The sequence below is a fragment of the Octodon degus genome, unplaced genomic scaffold (genome assembly GCF_000260255.1).
Source record: "Octodon degus isolate 3935 unplaced genomic scaffold, OctDeg1.0 scaffold00013, whole genome shotgun sequence".
Lineage (NCBI taxonomy): Eukaryota > Metazoa > Chordata > Mammalia > Rodentia > Octodontidae > Octodon > Octodon degus.
Window position 1 is genome coordinate 4,394,777 of NW_004524589.1, and position 14,541 is coordinate 4,409,317.

Here is a 14,541-nt window from a genome sequence, read left to right on the forward strand (position 1 = left end):
AGCATAGTAATGTATCTGGGACAAGTGCTTACAGAAGCTAAGAGAAAGTGAGACATAGGAATATCTCCAGAATGAGTACTTCAGTGAGTGTATGTCACGCTCACTTAGATAAAACTTGGAAAAACAAGGTTAAGGAAACACTACAGGCAAGATTGCAATATTCCTCTGTTACATTTTAACACATCACTTGTTACCTGAACAGTGAAGAGAATTTGCCAGAAAAGCCTTGATAATCTTTACCCTTCACATTATCTCGTTTATGACCTTCAGCTTCTGTTCTTCTCATTCTTTCAGTTCAATGTAAAATATTTTATTTTATTTTATTTATTTATTTTTTTTTGGTGGAACCAGGGATTAAATTCAGGCCTTTGCGCTTGCCAGGGAAGCGCTTATTCCACTGAGCCATCTCCCCGGCCGCGATGTAAAATATTTTAAACATCACTATTCAAACATTGCAAGAAGCATAAGCCAGGACTGGGTAAGCACGTCATTAGGTAAAATGTTCTTCATAAAATCAGTAGATCTACAAGTCATATATTTTGGTGCCCCTTGTACCAAACACTATCAGTATTTCTATGAAGTATTGACTAGCTATTTTTAAAAAAATTGGTGAAACTATCCATTAGATACTCATTTCTTGCTCAAAGAATTTTAAAATATATCTTCGAGGTCTCCTTGAAATGAAAAGCCCATGAAGAACAGAGCTTTCCTGATCATGTTTACCCTATATACACCATGTTCTGAGCAAGCACATTTCAAAATATATTAATTAACCAACATATGGCTCATATATTATAGGTCTGGATTAAGATATTTAGGCCTCCCTTTCATGGATTGAGCATTCCTTTCTCAATGTTGCCTGAAATTTATTGTAGAAGGAAAGGTAAGAGTATGTAAGTGGATGTACATCTCTCTATGACCAGATTCAAATAAGACACAAAGTCAGGATTAGAATACTGAAATAGATAATGGATACACAATTGAAAGATTCGTAACTAGGTTCAAGTGTCAACTGCTACAGCAGATTCATTATTTTGATAGGTGAACAACAGAAATTGTTAATAAAACCTGACATAAATAGTTGGGGATTTTGTTTTATAATATTATTTTAATGTTCTTTCTCAGCTTTAATTGAAATATAATGGACAACTAAAACCTGTGAATATTTATGATGTACATGATGTTTTGATGTATATGAACATTGTGAAATGATTACTACAATCAGACTAATATGTTTCTATATTTTAATAAGCAGCTATACTTAATTATAAGGAAGAAAATTCTAGAAGGAAGACATCCATTGAACTCTTACTATTCATAGGGTGTACGCTTATTTTTCTGTGTATTTTTTGGAACATTTCCACTAATTAGATAATTCCCAAGACATTTTTAGCTTTAATAAACCACACCATCATTACACATTTAAGTGTAGGAGAGCCTTAATATATTTAAATAGCTTAACCAATTTATAAAATGTTTCCATGAATAAACACATAATTACCACCCCTCCATATTGCAACCCCAAATGGTAGACTATGTAATTATGAATTAATCAGGTGGATTTTCCTTTGTAACTTATGTAAATTCATTTTACCACTTTCTAAAAGTGAAATGTTCCTATAATGACTGAGCTTAATGTTTTAATGCATTTGAATTTCTTCACAATTATAGTATTGAATAACAAATAAGCACACTATTTTGGGGTAATAATTTTTATGAAATATTGGGCCCAATATGAATCAGTTATATAAAGAGGAAAAGTCTACCATTTAGGTTTACCACCATGTCTGAACTACTGAGGGCACATAAGGGATAGAAGCTTCTAGAACTAAATCACTGAATAGACTTAGACAAGCAGGATTATCATCCAGATACAGATCGATGCTCAAAGGCCAAACCCACAAAGCCAACGAGAGGGGTAATATTCAAATATATGTCTGTTAACACTGATAGACCTGTCAGATCTGTTTCTTACCAACGGTGAATGACAGTGGGCAAGATCAGTGGAACAATGAATTCCTTGTATAGAAATCACAAAGCCATATATTCGGTGTCTCAAGTGCACATACCAAGCCACCAAATGCTCTTGAAGGCCTCTTCCTTAGGCCACACACTGAGGACATACGTCCAGACCCTGAAATCACAGAGACTAAACCCAGTCCTTCAGAACTTTTCTTCTGTATCAAGTTAGAATAACACACATTTCTAATCTTTTGCCTCTGGATAGAACATATAATCTAGTCTAACCTCAAGAGAAAACTCCTTCATGGGAAAAAGGTACAAAGGAATGTTATGAGGTTTGAAACAACTCTGAAGGTATGATGTACATTTAAATGGTGGGCACTCTAAAATATGAGGCATTCTCCCAATAAGTATTCATTCCAAAAATAGTTATTTTATTATTCATCTTAACAACTTTCTTTGATTTTTTATAATTTTGAATATTTCTTGGTTACCCATATCTGGAAAGAAAGTATCTTTGTTATTTATCATTTTAATGAAACAGATTCATCTGATAACACACTAGAAATACAGTGTTTAGAAACTTCAAATACTCATTTACTTACTGATTGTTTAAAAATATTCAGTTAGGATGATTTCATTGAGGCCATGGACTAGAAGAACAAATCATCTCTCTGAAAGAACATTCATTTTTCCGGGACCCAGAAAAGTAAAATAAGATTTATAAGTTGATGTGGTAAAGGTTGTAAGGGAGGTATGTATGTGGAATACCAGAGGTTCTTAGCAATGTAAGAAACAGAATAAATATCTTCGATGAGTCAAGCCAAGCCAGGCTCACAAGATGGGGCAACAAGTAGTTTATTCAAAAGGAAAGATATATAGCATGACAGCATACTACAAATATTCCATATTAGCATAATGAAATAAAACAAAAATTAATAACATGCAAAAGTTCCATACATGTGAGAGCATGATGGCTGGCCCAGCTCAAGAATATGGAAAGGTAATGTACCAAGTCCTCAGGTACATGGGGTAGGGACCCTGACAATTCAAGTTCAGTTAGAGGGTTTACCCTCAGAGAAAAGACAGAACTGTTTCTTTTATTTAAGTGAGATGGAAGAAGGGCCAGAGATATAGCTCAGTGGACTAAGCACTTGCTTAGGAAAGCACAGGGACCAGGGTTTGATCCCTGGTACCGCATGTCATGCCAGCACCACCTCCAGGCATGCTGAGCTGGCTGGAGTCCAGGCATGATGGTGCCCGCCTATAATCCCAGCACTAGGGAGGCAGAAATCAGGAAGATCACTATGAGTCTGAGCTGTGTAGTGAGATCTTACACACACATAAAAAAAAAAACCTTAAATGAGATGGAAGAATAAGAAAATATGAATATTTATATAACAAACACTTGGAAGAAGATCATTAAGTGCCCAATACTTGTAAATTTTTAAAAAGCTGTCACCAAAGTAGTGTTTATAATAATCCTTCAAGGTAAGGCATGTTATGAGCCGCATCCCACTAATGAGAAAACAAACAGGCAGAAAGACATCTGGCAAATTTCACAAGCCACATAACTAGGAGGGATAGAGATGGATTTGATCCCATATGTACTGTACCCAGAGTCCATTATTATGGCAAGACTAAAAAATTGCATGTGAGTCCTTAAATACAAAGACCTGGAAGGAGAAGCAAATGAGAAAAATAAATAAAAAGAAGACAAGTAAAAAATTCAAAGAGCAGAAAATAAAGTAGCATGTAAAGCCCTGTGAATTTGTTTAATGTATGAGAAGCCAAGTTATGTCACTCAATGTAACTCACTCAAATATTGCTACATCTTGTCCCCTTCTCACCCAACTATTTTATATTCTCAAATTCCACTCCAAAATCAAGGATCTTAAGAAGTGTACACAGGATCTACTGAATCTAGAGTCCAAAGTACAAAAGTAATGAAACAAAGGGTAATATAAAATAGCCCCATGGCTTTGCAGATACCACTATCCTTCCTCTTAGTCATTTGTTGCCAACCATGGTCAACTCCACCGTGTTCTTTGATATCACTGCCAACAGCGAGCTCTTGGGCCACGACTCTTTCAAGCTGTATGCAGACAAAGTTCCAAAGATAGCAGAAAATGTTTGTTCTCTGAGGACTGGAGAGAAAGGATTTAGTTATAAGGGTTTCTGCTTTCACAGAATTATTCCAGGATTTATGTGCCAGGGTGGTGACTTCACACGCCACAATGGGCCTGGTGGCAAGTCCATCTACGGGAAGAAATTCGATGATGAGAACTTCATCCTGAAGCACACAGGCCTGGGCATCTTGTCCATGGCAAATGCTGAGCCAAACACAAACGGATCCCAGTTTTTCATCTGCACTGCTAAGATCGAGTGGCTGGATGGCAAGCATGTGGTCTTTGGAAAGGTGAAAGAGGGCATGAACACACTAGAGGCCATGGAGTGCTTTGGGTCCAAGAATGGCATGACCACCAAGAAGACCACCATCACCACCTGTGGACAGCTCTAACACGTGTGACTTTTGTGTATCGCCACCACCAGACCAGACCATTCCTCTAGCTCAGGAGAGCACCCTGCCTGCTCAAAATGCCCCATCATCTCTGCTCTTATCGCAGTTCTTTGGTTTCCATGTTTCCCTTGCTCCCCTCCAAATGTATGTGGGTTGCAGAGTTAAGTTTGTGGTTATGAATAAAACTAAATAACAGTAAAAAAATAAAATAAAATAGCCCCATTTTTTATTCTTGCTGCTATTTCCTGTATTACTGGAGTCATAATAAGAAGTCTTTGTGTGTGCTTATGACTGTTTCCATCATTTTTTCTTTTATCAGTTTCAGATCATCTACATATATGAATGTGAGCTATTCTGAATTGATTTTGCATGGGGTGAAAGACAGATCTAGTTTCAATCTTCTATACCTTCCCAGCATCATTTGTGAAAGACGCTGTCCTTTCTCTAGTGTATATATTTAAATCTTTTATACAGAATCAAATGGTGATATTTGCATAGGTTTAGTTCTGTGTCTTATATTGTTTCCTTGCTCTGCACATCTACTTTCATGCTTGTATATGCTACTTTTGCTATTATGGCTTTGTAGAATAATTTGAAATTGGGGATTGCAACACCTCTAGCCTTACTCTTGTTGCACAGAATTGCTCTGACCATTTTGTATCTTTCATGTTTCCTTGTGAATTTAAGCAGTGTTTTTCTAGCTCTGTGTAGAAAGTCATTGTATTGTCACAGGAACTGCATTGAGTATGGAGATTACTTTGGGCATTATAGCCATTTATCAATATTAATTCAGCAATCATGAGCATGGGGCCTTTCTAAACAGTAAAACAATCTATAGAGTAAAGTTACAATCTACAGAATAAGAAAAATATTTGCTAGCTACTTTCCAACATAGGATTAACATCTAAAATACATAAAAACTGGAAAAAAATTAAATTAAAGCATCAAATAGCTCAATCAATAAATGGGCAGTATAATTAAACAGGCATTTCTCAAAAAAGAAGTTCAAATAGCCAATAAGTTCAACATCATTAGCTATTAAAGCAATTCATATCCAACTCACACAGAGATGCCATCTTTCATAACAGCAACACAGCCAGAATGGCTACAAACAATAATACAAAAAAATAATCAATCATCTTAGACATAACATGTTATGTCTAAGATGTTTGATATTCAGACAGATAGTGAGGTTAAGTTCAACTGCCTATGTTATAGGGTAATATCATTAAGCTTCACTTCAGGAGAGTTAACAACTTAAGTTTACAGACCAAAAATTAGAGAGAAAGAACAACCTTTTGGCTCTAGCCATTCAAGGTCAGTGAGGACTCAGGACATAGAAGAACCTGTACGGAAACATCCTGTAACTCAAGTGTGTCCCAAATTTTCTGACCAAGGAGATTATAGGGCCACAGAGGAAAATGATTGATGATTAGTGTGCCTAAGGAGAGTCACATGGAGAGAAAATATTCTCTCAGGCTTTCTCAGAGAGCAAATTGGTCAAACAATGGCCGTGATTCATCCACATGGCTGGCACTGACAAAGGATCTGCAAACTGCAGTACAGGGTTTCAGGGTAAGTCCTGAGGGGATTTGACTGAACTTGTCAGATACAAAAGTTACATTTTTTGTTATATAGGTCTTGCTTTATCTTGGTCTTAACCATCTAGCAGAAAAGTATAAAATCGAGGTATAAAAAGTAAAACCATATTAATATGCTGAGCTGTGAAAGGCTCAAGTCAACAACTTCTGACACTGCCAGTCTTACAGATAACCCATTAGTATTATAGACTACTCGACTATATTGGATTATTCTGCTGAATTCATGCACCTACAATATACAAATGGCAATGGAATACACATCTCTGACAAAAGTAAACAAAAAAGGGGATATAAATGGACCATTTTGTAGTGAAAAAAATGTATATCTGTATATACAAAATATCATAAATATAAAACTACTTTCACTTAGTTCAATGATAAGGTTTTGAACTAATAGTGTTTAGATAAGATATCATGCCTGAAGCTTGTACTAGGCATAACTACTACAAAGACAACAATATGCAATGTATTAATTATTGTAACTGTACTACTAACCTGTTTTGTTACTATATTATTACCACTTCTTTCTCAATAAAATTCTTAAAATAAAAATAAAAAAGCAATCAATGCTGGTCAAGAGGAAAAGAAATCCTTCTACACTGCTGCTGGTAATGGAAATTAGTGCAGTCCTGTGGAAAATTAACATTCTGGTTCTTCAAAAAACTAAAAATAGAACTATTACTAATCCAACTTTGCTACCTCTTGGTATATAGTACCTAAAGGAATTAAAGTCAGCAAATCATGAACATTTCTTCTGTCTTAAGTATACTTATGATTCACTTGAGTAAATGCTAATTTTGTATATGAAAATTCAGATATATATTTGTTATTTCTAATATACAAGATAATAAATCAATAAAGTGTATTAGTAAGCTCTATGAATTCAAGAGCATATTATATAAAACTTTTAAAAGTTTTTAATTTTCTAATTGGTATTGCAACCAAAGTATAAGACTTCAAAGGAAAAAAGATTATAGTATTTATTATAATCTCTCCATAGATGATATCTATAGTCATAAGATTTAGCAAAATATAAAAGTGTTTCCCACATGTATAGAAAAATGTTTGAACATTTATATTGTCAATTTTAATCACGAAATATTTACAGACACGTTCAGATTAAATAAAGTACAGATATTCCCAATTTAAGATGATTCAGTTTACACTTTTGCACAACTTGATGCGATAATACAAAAGCACTATATTTTCAGTAGATGCCATTCCTCAGGCTTTTTCTTTTCCTGGCCTGGTAACATGCAGTAGGCTCTCTTTCAGGATGCTGGATGGAGGCAAAAAACATGGGTGCCAGGCAGCCCCATGGTCAGGAAAATAAACTACCCACGCCCTATAGGGTACTGTGTAGTTGTTATGTACAGTAAGATATGAGTGTTAAAGATTTTTTCACCTACTAAATATTCAGGTTATAATGAGTTTATAAGGATGTAACCTCATCCTAGGTTGACAAGCATTTCTATGGAGTTGCAGATAGATCATCTAAAGGGGGACCAAATAGCAGATGATACAAATCTTTAAAATACACTTGTAATTAAAAAGTAAGAGTAAGAGTCAAAAGAAGTGATTGTTTTTTAAAAGAGGAGAACTAGAAAGTCCTATCATAAGAATATAGACAGGCCATGCGTGGTAGCACATGCCTGGGCTACAAAGTAGATTCAAGGCCAGTCTGGAATACACAGTGAACCAAGAAAAAAAATCAAGAATGAAGATTAAAAGAGAAAGTTAATAGGACCTATTGACAACAGCAAAAAGAAATGGCAAATGATATCAGACACTAAAATCCTGCTGGGAGAAGAAATGTCCCAGTGTTGATCTTTGGCAAAGCTATTTCAGTAAATCAGACATAGAAGTTATATAGTTGGTTGATGAGATCGTAAGTGGAAGATAAATATTTACATCTAATTTTCTCTAATAAGTTTGCACTATTATTAATATATGAACTACTATAAAGTAATAAAACATAGACAACACTTAAAATTATTGTAAGTTTGGTAGAAAGAAAACAGGATAATGTAAGAGAAGTTCCAATGGTCTCCATGGTTAAATATGACTTAAATATTTTGTAGGCTAAAAAGAAAGAGCTACTAGATAATTCAGAAATTGAAATTCTAATGAAACAAGAAAAGTGTCAACAATACAAAGGATGAAGGCAAAGATGAAAAGAGCACAGATCCGGTTTTTGATTTTTTTAAAGGAAAAGGGGTCCTTCTTGTCTAGAGATGAATGAATGAAAGAATGGGCAAAGATTTATATAAAAATTTAAAATATTTGAGGCAGAATTATAAGATTTTTTAATGCTGGACCCTACAACCCCAGTTCCTAACTTTTTCCTTTCTTTCCTTTTTTTTGGTTTTTCCCTGAATGGTACAGGAAATATACATCACCTCTAGAGGGAGAAAAGAATTGTTTAGTATCATCTCTCCACTAACCTTTCTAACTTTCCTATGAAGAAGATACCATCATTTTCTCCACTTTGATATAGAACAGGAGGTTTACAGAAATTAAGTAACTCTCAACAGTCATTAATTGAAAACCAGGTATCATGGACACAGAATACTACTCCAAGATCTAGTCAAGTAAAAGTGACCAGAAGTCTTGAAGGTCATATCATGCAAACCTAAAGCTTAAAAAATACTTATTACTGGTTGTATGTAAAGACTTCTGATGTATGATTAGCCTTAGCCAGGCTCTTAAAATGCAAAGCACCTGTGATCGAAATTGTGCTTCTCCAAATCCCAGTACATCTCACTGTTAGTATCCACTGCTCGATGTAGCCTCTCAAAATGCACTCACTTTGCGTAAGGTAGCATGGAAGATCTGTAGCAGTCTGCATGTGAAACAAACACTGAAATTAATCTGAAGCTGTTCTTTATCATTTCTTACTGGGAGGTTCCACATTATGGGTACTGAACCAGAAATTTCATTACTTTAATAGCAGTGGAGCACAAATAATGAACAATGCAAAAGAAATTTTATAAACCATGATCTGCCCAAAATATTGGACTTTATCCATGCAATCTTAAATATTTTACCACACAACCCTACTTGATGAGGGTGTTTTGCATATGTTTTGTGTTAATGCAAGAAAAGGCAGGTCCTTCAGGAATTTTCAGTCTTGCTGTGAAAAGATCATTCCTCCAAAAACTAAAAGTTAAGATACAGTAATGATATTTCAAAAACTAATTGTAACCATGATCTACACAGAAAAATCGACGTGCACTGAAAATGTAGAAACAATGTAGAAATGTAGAAAATATTTTATAAGAGGAAATGATGAGGTAAACCTCTAAAATATCTGCTGAATGACTGACCAGATGGAAGAAAGAAGATAAGGAAACACAGAAGCTTGTTTGAAGATTAAGTGAAAAGAAAAATTTTGTAGCCAAACAATTTCATATACTGATTGTTTTCTTAAATAATGTTTTTATGAGGCTACCCTGCCAATGTACCTTATTTAATTCATCAACATAGACTAGAAAATTTTATTTTAAACATGTATTTAATTAATTTCCATTGTTCTTCACAAGGGTGTATAGCATAGCAAATATATTTTTTAAGAAAACTAAACAAAAATTAAAGCTTTTTCTAAGGCCACACAGGGTTACTCTAGAGGCTCATTCCTGAGTACTTCACCTTTTGGCCCATGTGATATTGCTACAGCGAGCTAGAACATGGCCAGAAAAGTCAAGTTAATTCTAAACGTCATATTATGCAAATCTGAAGTTTAAGGAATCTATTTAATGAATGTATAAACAAAACATCTAAATAAAAGTGAGCTCTACTGTAAGTCAGCAAATATATTTTGAGGTATAATCATGTAATTAATTTAAATGCAAAGAGTCAATAAGGCCAGATGATGTGCTGTTACTCTGGGAGAAAACTGAGAAACACATTTTTTAAAGAATATAGTTACTTTTTTATTTCTTTGTTCAGAATTTACCTCAGGTTTTTTTTTGTTTTGTTTCATTTTATGTATTTGGTACAGGATCTTACTATGTAGCTCGGACTTCGAGTGATCCTCTTCTTTTCAGCCTCCCCAGCACTGGGATTACAGGAATGCGCCACCATGCCTGATTTGGTGGCCAAATAAGAGGGCCCCAGAGGCAGGGCTGGCACAGCATGTGGGCCTGGGATCAAACCCTGGTCCCTGCGCTTGCCAAAGCAGGTGCTTAGTCTACTGAGCTATCTCACCAGCCCACCCAGGTTTTTACATTTCAGTCTTAATGCGACCTCTAGTAAAAAGAAAATAGTAACTTCAGAAAATGTCAATAAAAATTAACAGAGGTCAACTGTGAATTATGTCCATAGACTCTTTAATGTTTATACAAACATTATACCTATATACCTGGTATATAGTTCAGTGCAAACACTCATAGGTAAGTCTTTGTCCCTTTTTCAAAACCTTTTCAGATTCTTACCTATTCTTGTGTTTCTTAACATATATATATGATTCAGAATCACCACCTTGATTTCCACAAAAGGAAAAAGGAGGATGGATGATGGAGAGGAAGAGGGAGAACCGGGATTATTATGAGTTTATAGATTTGATTTTCTCAGTAATATTTTACTGTGAGAGAGTGAAATATTATATGACTGATCCATAAATCTTTCTTCATTTTTATTTTGAACAATTTTTATTGTTATATTCATTTAAGTTTGTAAATTATTTATAATGTGCAATTCATTATTAATCTCATACTATGTATTCATTTCAGAAATATTTCTCTAAAATTCAGTCTGTCTACATCTTATATCTTTCACATTCCAATATTTGTCTACAATTTTTAAATGCTATGTAATTATTGATTTTCAATAAAGTTAATGAAAAAATAATACTATTTCAACTGCCAGGCATGGTGGCACATGCCTGTAATCCCAGGGCTTGGGAGGCTGAAAACAGGAGAATCACTATGAGTCTGATCTAGTAGTGAGACCCTGAATACCCTCTGGATCCTTCCCTAAAATACAAAAAATAAAAATAAATAAATAAATTCCAGGTGTTGTATATGGAATGTTAAAGAGATACTATTAAGTCTCAATGACATTCCCCCCCCCCAGCAAACTCTTTATTTTGGTATTTTTTACAAATATTAGGAAATCTACCTCAAGTTGACACAATCAGAAATTGAGACTATCCAATGCCTATCCTCTATCCCAAGGAAAAAACTTATTACTACTATAAAGTCATTCCTTAAGACCATTAGCATCTAACCCCTTGTCTTTGTCATGGCCTCCTTTCTAACTTTTGGCCTTCCATCCTCATAAAAACCGTGAAAGTCTCTGCTTCTGCTTGACCTCTCAGGTACCTCTCAAGAGCCTGGAAACACAAGCAGGAAAGTCTCCTGAAGCTAAGATTGCCGCTCTGGGTCTAATGTGTTCTTTTGGATTTCAGGCCTACAATTTTTAGTAATATGCCAGGTCAAGTGCCTTCAATAAAATATGGCCTATGTTTTTCAAAATTGCCTAATTTCTCTTAGTAAGAGGTTGATTCAGTTTACCCTAATTGTTCATGTTTATTGGTGATCAGACTTGTCTCTAACCTTAGGTGAAAAAAAAAGGAAAAATTCCCACAGACTAGGTAAAGCTGCTAAAATTTTCATTTGAGAAAAAGTAATTATTTTTACCCACCTACAATAATTTATAGAGGAGATAATCTTTAGCCTATTTGGTTATATTCACTTTCTGTTGAAAATCTTTCAAGTGAGCCCTTTAAGAACTGAGATGAGTTATAATAAAAATGTATGAGCTTAACTATGAACACTCTTACATAATACATAAAATTATGACCCAAAAAGCAGTTTTAAAAGATTTCAAAGTACTCTAAAGTTTCTAATTCTGGAATTCATACAGATAGAAATAAAATTACAGAATGATATCATGATGCAAACTCTCAGTTTTAAGAGCTTAAGGAGTTGTGATACACAGTAAAACAGGTAGAGTCAAGAGAGTTCTCACGTTTCGGTGACAGATGAGAGAGCTGAAGACAGAGCTATAAATCAGCCTTGATTCCACGCCTAACTGCACTGACAAGAGGAAAGAGACGCACAGGCGAGGTTAGCTTTCTAAAATGTCACTGCACTCTCGTAAATGCATGCATGGGTAAAGCTGAGACCCAAAAGAATAAGGTGATGGGAGCAACAAGAAGAGGAGATGAAGCAGATGGCACCTGAGTTGTGAGAGAGCAAACTTTTCATGAAGAGGACATTCTAGACCGAAAGGCCATCCACAGCAGGTATGCAATGCCTGGACCTCGGAGGGAAATTTAAGTCTCTGTAATTACATCACGGATGTGCTAGGGCATGGTTTGATCATAGACTGTTCCAAGGGATTAAAATAATTACAAAGGGGGATACAACAATTTGTTTTTATTCAAAGAGTTGTAACTTACAACTGAAAATCTTTAGCTACTAATTTAGGATACATGTTAAAAGAATATACCAAACAATAGCCTAGCAGTGATGGCAAACCCTTTGGAGCTTTCAGGGGTAACAAATAGCCCACTTTGGCACATGGTCAACAGGTTCAGCACCAGTGATATAGGTCATAAAGGTGTAAGGCTCAAAAATTCAGTAGGGATTAGAGATATAGAGGTTTCCCTTCAGAAACAAATCAAATTTAAAAATAAAGTAGTTATAGACTAAAATCTCATCACTGTGGGATACAGACTCTCAACTCTGAGAACAGAGTGAAATTTGAACTGAATTTCCTTCAGAAAGAAAATCCTGAGAAATTAGCAACAATTCTCCAGTCAGATGTGGGGGACAAAAGCAGCAAGTTCTAAGAGGAAAACATAGTGTATCACTATTCTACTGCTGCATGAAAAACTCTAACAGGGAGTGCTTCAAAACAGCAAACACCTGTCATCTCATGGCTGTTTGCAGGTCAGGAACTTGGGAGCGCTTTCGCTGTGCGGTTCTGATGCAGGGCTTCTCGGGATGCTGCCATTGATGGTGTGGGCATCTGACCACGTGGGCAGAGCAGAAGGGTCCGTCCCCAGAGGGCTGGCTCACAGGAGTGCCCCATGCAGCACACCCTTCCTGCTGTGGACGGCAGCCTCGTCCGCCACTTTATGAAGGACTAGTTGAGCATCCTTACCACAGACTCGCCGTCCTACTCCAGAATAAATGATTCCACGAGGAGAGCAGGGCAGAGCTGGGGTCTTCCCTCCAACAGCACACACTCTCGCTTCTGCCATATTCTGTGCATCAGAAACAAGGAACTAAGTCCAACTTTTACATGAGGGCAGAGGAATTAGGCTCCACCTTTTCAAAGCAATGTCAGAGAATGTTTGGGCCGATTTCTAACCACCATATACACCACCAATATGTTGACATAAGGATCAGAAGTGTCAGTAGTTTATAAAGAAAAGAAAGGATGATTATTTTACAATTATACAGTATTTCCAAATTAAATCAGCAACTTTTCAGGAAGTTCACAGGGCAGCAGTTAGAAACTGACGCTGTCACGGCCCTTGCAGAGCCGTTTTGTTCTCAGTAAGCTTCACAGCAACTCCAGAAGCTTGCCAAGTGCCAACGGCATGCAGGCAGAATGTCTCCCGGAACAGTGTATGGAAGAGAGGAAGAAAGGCAGAGAGCAGTAAGTGAGAACCGACTGCACAAAAGTCATCACAGCCACCGTGGAAATTAGCAGCAGATAGCACATGAGCATTCCACCCAAAAACGGAGTCTGTTGCCATTCACATAGCGTAGGTGCGTGAATTCAGCAGAGTAATCCCATACAGTCCAGTAGTCCGTAATAGCTGTGGGTTATCTGCATGACTGGCAATGTCAGAAGGTGTTGACTTGAGCCTTTTACAGCCCAGTACCTCCATCTCTGGCAAAAGTAAACAAAAAAGCGGGCTACAAATGAAGATCCATGTTGTAGTGGAAAAAAAAATATATATATATATACATACAAAACAGTTATCATAGATATACAGCGACTTTCTTAGTTCAATGAGAAGAAAGTGTTGAACTAATATTACTTAGACAAGATATCATGTCTGCATCTTGTCCTATGAATAACTACTACAAAGACAACAATATGCAATGTACTAATTATTGTAACTGTCCTACTAACCTGTTTTTTTTGTTTTGTTTTTGTTTTTTGTTTTTTGGGTTTTTTTTTTTTTTTTTTTTTTTTTTTTGGTGGAACTGGAGATTAAACTCAGGCCCTTGCACTTGCCAGGCAAGCGCTTATTCTACTGAGCATTCTCTCTGTCCCCTACATTTATTTGCGGTACCGGGTATTGAACTCAGGACCCTAAGCTTGCCAGGCAAGCACTTATTCTACTGATCTATCTCCCTGGTCCCTACTAACCTGTTTTGAAACTGTCTCATTGCTACTGCTTTCTCAAATATATATATATATATATGGCCGGGGAGATGGCTTAGTAGAATAAGTGCTTCCCTGGCAAGCGCAAAGCTCTGAATTCAATCCCTG

At 36.0% G+C, this 14,541-nt stretch overlaps 1 protein-coding gene and 2 pseudogenes across 1 annotated transcript in view; 2 read left to right on the top strand and 1 right to left on the bottom strand.

Moving 5' to 3' along the window:
- Gpc5 (glypican 5) overlaps nucleotides 1–14,541 on the bottom strand; it is an 863,449-nt gene that overhangs the window by 636,651 nt on the left and 212,257 nt on the right. The window lies entirely within an intron of this gene.
- On the top strand, nucleotides 3,989–4,483 carry LOC105741481 (annotated as a pseudogene).
- The window catches only part of LOC105741468, a 33,731-nt pseudogene continuing 31,747 nt past the window's right edge, over nucleotides 12,558–14,541 (top strand).